Consider the following 5,675-nt stretch of genomic DNA (forward strand, 5'->3'; position numbering starts at 1 on the left):
ACACATATATATATATATATATATATATATGCATATATACACACATATATTTATATATATATACATGAACTCATTTTTCTTCACGTTCCTCTATTGTTAACTAAACGACTTCTAAAGGTGATATATAAGATATATAATTAGACAAGAAAAATATTAAGAAGGAATTGGACATTAATAGATGCTAGTGTGGATATATTTTCAATAATATTCCAACTACTGGCGTTAATATCATAAACATTTCACTCGTAATACTCTGTTTCACCATCTTTGTTCTGATGAAATATTCATTTTTGCGCTTTACATTTTTTGTGTTACTTTCATTTTAGTTTTGTTCTTTTTCTCGCCCTGAAGGATACTTAGATGATATAACTTCATACCACGTGGTCACGAGATTGGCCACCCTATGTTTATGTGAAAAGAATCATATCTATGCCTGAACGCATGAAGTAACACCGATAGCAAGCACGCATATATATATATATATATACATATATATATATATATATATATATATATACTATTTTTGTTACTATAGCAAGCAATATTTCCACACAAATAAGCATTCATTCCAGTTATCATAGAAACACAGAACGATATAACGTTCCCGCGTCTTTGCTTCGCAGCTTTTCCTAATTTCTCAGAGCTAATAGCGTCAGCTGACCGAAATATATTATCACAGATTCTACTAACAATCATACTACTCCTACTACTACTACTACTACTACTACTACTACTACTACTACTACTACTACTACTACTAACAATAATAATAATAATAATAATAATAATAATAATAATAATAATATAACTACCGTTACATTCTTACTAATACCATTTGTATATAACGTTAGATATTACTTCCTGTACGAGGTCTTTGAGTCAAAGGCGTTCTATTTTTTTCCATGCATTCCATTAGACGCTATGAGTTTGTGGGAGAATGGAAACCAATGGCCTCAAGAAAGAATTGGGAAACATACTTTTATTATGTTATCCTCGGTTCAGCTATGATTGAGAAGATATATAACCAAAAGTATTCCATTTATGGCCATCCAGAATTATTAATTAAGCGTATCGAGAATACAATCGTGCAATAAGTTATTTTCTTTTTAAAACAGTAGAATGTGAAGTTAGAGAGATTTGACTATTATATTTTCCATGTCGAGAAACACTTTAAATGTGTAGATGGTCGTCAACGACATGGATACAGAAGCGTGCGTGATTGCATATGTCGGAATATGGAAATATGTTTCTTCTGTGTATGACCCGAAATTGCTTCAGATAATATCGAGGCCCTCATTCTAGAGTTCTAGAGTTCTGAGCGAAGTGGAAGCATCTTTTAGTTCGGCACAACTGTTCCCATGACTTTTCTGACCCGAGTAATACCACCTACTAATGTCCCCACAATGGCTTATCTAGCAAGTCGCAGAATTTTTGCTGGAGGAAGATCACTCACAAATGATTGAGTCATGGTAGCTGTGGCCCGTCAGCTCTTTAGTTTGACATCAAAGAGCAGGTGATTTCTTACAACTACTGCAGTGCGATAACTACTGGGCTCGTGTCTCTTCTTCACCCACACTGTTACAAGTTTGAAGGAGGAAAGAGGGGAACTGGCTTTGCACAAACCATATCCAATATAATAATATTGATCATGTAGGTTCTTTAGAAAACTGAACCCTCATTCGTCGATGCATCGAGATATTCCTATAACAGTATTGTATGTATGATCGTATGTATGCAGGTGTGTGTGAAGGTGTCTTTCCTCATACGTTATATACGAGAGTGCTTGCGAATATCAGAGTCCAGGAGGACAGGACTTTAATATACATATGCAATCAATAATCTGCTCCCAATATTTTAAATTTAAATCGACGTCTGTATCTTGATTAAAGTGAGCAACTATCAGCATAGTTTATTGCCATACTACTAATACCGGCGAAACTATACGCATTTTGATGTTATGATCCAGTCATTTAAATCGAACTTATTTATCAAGTGCGGAAAAATAGAGAAAACAACTTCGAGATGTGAACACTGAATGCAACTGAACTACTATTAATACCATAATGCATTAATTTAACCCTACGTATTCTGATATCTCACAGCATAATTCAATTGGTGGCGTACAAAACGATTTCTATACGTTGAAATGTTTCTTGATTGTAACGTTCGCCTCATACGGTGATGATAGAAGGCGAGTATTTATCATAGATTAGGCTACCAGTGGAACATCACTCCGGATGGTTGTTGTTTAGTGATTATCAAAGCTTGAACAAGTAACCAACAAGCTACGGAGATTAATATATAATATATTAATAACAATACAAATTCAGTTTTGTATTAACGCTATAGGACTTGCTGTTTCCAAGCTGACACTTTGCTTGTAAAAATCGAGTGCTATGCCACTGGACCTCGGTGGTCACACAAACAAGTACGGTATGCGGCACAACTGTGCAATTTTATAAAAGCAAAATAGATTGGGTTATTCGCTCGAATATCAGCTTTTATACCTAATGAATGAAACAAAACAAAACATACCATTTGCATGATATTTAGTTAATGTGCAAGGATTGCCTGCTCCATGCGTGGCAAATAAATTACCTTATTACCCTGTCAGTGCATGATGTTTCATTAAGAGGACGACCTGTCGTTAACCTAACGATCCGCAGTTTCTCAATTAACAGCGTGGAGCAGGTGGCTGCACTGGGTGTTTCTTCATATCACTGATGTGAACGGCGGAGTTGCTCTCCAGTGTTTACAATATGTGTGCAGCCGCATTATGGAGATTAATCTATTAATATTTTGTTGCAGTTATTAATTTTGAAAGTGGTACGTGAAGAGATATGTTTGCTAGTGTATGAAGAACTGATTTTAGTCTTTTCATATCATATCATCCATTGTGATGTGAAATAATAATAATAGCATTACTTCTTTTTATCTATACCCTCCAACGTAGTAACGTGTATTATCCGGCGCTTCAGGTATTGTTTCAGTAACATGTTATGTAATGTCGTCGGCCTCCCGGTTATGCATTCTTATTACTCCACTCCGCAATATATTCAATAAATAGTGAAATATTTGATTGTCTATCAATATTAATAGGAATAATAACAGCATTGATATTAATATTACTAATAATAATGGAAAAAAAATAATAATAACAGCAGTAATAATAATAAGAAATGATTATGATAATGAGGACGCACCACCCACCAAGGCAGCCAAAAAGTGTAAAACAAAAGCCAAGTAGAAAAGCGTGAAACAAATGTCATAACTGTGACAAGAAAAATCATTGCATGAGCAATAACCAGAGGGAGGTGGAGAAGTTGATGTAGATATGAGAAGTCATGAATGGCTGCAGAGCACTGGTTTGAAGGCCGAGACAAGGATTTATCCTAGTGGCACAAGATCAGAGTCTCCTTACTCGGAAATTCCAATCTCATGCCTCACACGATAGGGCATTCAGAAAGTCTAGACTCTGCGATGACAAACAAGCGATCATTGAAGCATCACTTTCATGCAGGTTGCTCAGTCTTTGCTCCTACAAAATATATAGCAGGCATGATCGTGTTGGCCAATACTTTCACTGGGGCATACACCGTCATTATGATATCCTACACCAAAAGAACTTGCATGAACACCATTCGCAGCCAATTCCTTACAATATATAAAGTTATCACAGTTAAACTGACGAGTTTATCTGGTCGCCTTATTATGTACATTTGTGATACGTTACTCTCTCAATCCTATTCTTATTTAGGCCTAAGCTTTAGCTTAGCAACAGCCTACTCTACGTTTAGTGGTTGAGCTATGAGCAGGTATAAGCATAACATAGTATTGCGAATTCTAATTTAAAACACTTCATTTTATGCTATTCAGAGATGTTTTACTCTTCTGTATATGCCTTGAGATTTATAACTTTGGAAAAGGTTACATGGCTGTAAGAATGGAACAGATGCTGACAAACTAATTTCCTCTTTTCAGCCATCTTCTTTCTCTTCCACCTCCTCCTCCGCCACCTCCTCCTCCTCCGTCACCTCCTCCTCCTCCGCCACCTCACCCTCCTCCGCCACCTCATCCTCCTCCGCCACCTCATCCTCCTCAGCATCATCATCCTCACCCGCCTCATCATCATTATCCACCTTCCTTCCTCCTCCTCTCCTTCATCCTCCTCCTCTCCTTCATCCTCCTCCTCTCCTTCATCCTCCTCCTCTCCTTCATCTTCCTCCTCTCCTTCATCCTCCTCCTCTCCTTCATCATCAATATCATCATCCTCATCAACTCCTGCAAATTATTATCTCGGGTCCTAGAACTCATATTCTTGTTCTTCCGTTTTCCATGTCTTATAAATGATCAAGATCACAACATGCCACACGCCTATCGCCACCAGACCCCAGTCCGTTGCAGATTTACTGATTCACCTCTGAGCAGACTGAATTAAAATGAAATGAAATGTTTTGCACAAGAATACAATACACGTCCGTTGTGTGAATCGAAACTACGAGCCATCGATCGTGTGGGCGACACTCGTAACATTCGGCCATACTCCTTGATATTTCAAAAATCGGTCAATTATAACCCGGCACGATTAACGGATAGGACATAATATAAATCAGTTGAATAAACTTGTTTTATAAATCAGACCAAACAAAAATGACCGATTCCTCGTCTTCTAAAACTGTACGCGCCTAGTCTCTTTCATGTATGTCATTGCTTTATTATTTTAGAGACGTTGAGAGACAAGGAATCGGAGCCTTCTGGGCATCGCATTAACATTATTCTATATTTTCTTCGATGAAAAATGCATTCTAATTGGGTGGATAGGATTTTGAAACATTCGTTCCAGCATTTTCTTTTTTAAGACATCAAATGTTTGACACCAACAGAGAAGAGAGAGAGAGAGTGAGAGAGAGGGAGAGAGAGAGAGAGAGAGAGAGTGTGAACAAAGGTGGGAGAGTGGAAAAAGGGGGGTATGCCACAGAATCGTAAAGAAGGGTGTACACGTAGAAAGGTCTTGTTTTCGATGAAGAATGTAAAGCTGCTAACCATGCGAAGGTACTTTGGCTGGAGAGAAGAAGAAGAAGAAGAAGAAGAAGAAGAAGAAGAAGAAGAAGAAGAAGAAGAAGAAGAAGTGCAACAACAACAACAACAACAACAAAGCGGAGGAGATGACGTAGTGCAAAATGAAGATATTGATGAAGAAGAACAACAAGAAGCTGAAGGCAAGGAAAGAAATTGACTTCGTTGAATGGAAGAGGAAGATAAAGTATATGAAAAAAGAAATACTCAATATTATTTTACATTAACAAGAATAAAGCAACACTCCTCGTGTGTGAAGTGCCGCCATGTCACAAAGTATCTTATTTGACCCACATAGGCTGCCATACAGCACTAAAGATCACCACAACGAAAGCAACTTCCACATTTCCTTGTATCACACACATATATAAACATTATATATATATATATATATATATATATATACGGCGCCTTGACTGTTGTTCAAACGGAACCAATATTACCTCTGTAACGTAAGATGAGAATCGCTATTCTTTTGAACATTCTTAATAAATATGTCTTGTGAAATATTAACAGAATATCATATGTTGAAATTTTAGAAATGCGGTGTGCACAAGTATATATGTATACCCATACACACGTACACATGTGCGTATATG

Source organism: Octopus bimaculoides, chromosome 6 (assembly GCF_001194135.2).
Source record: "Octopus bimaculoides isolate UCB-OBI-ISO-001 chromosome 6, ASM119413v2, whole genome shotgun sequence".
Taxonomy (NCBI): Eukaryota; Metazoa; Mollusca; class Cephalopoda; order Octopoda; family Octopodidae; genus Octopus; species Octopus bimaculoides.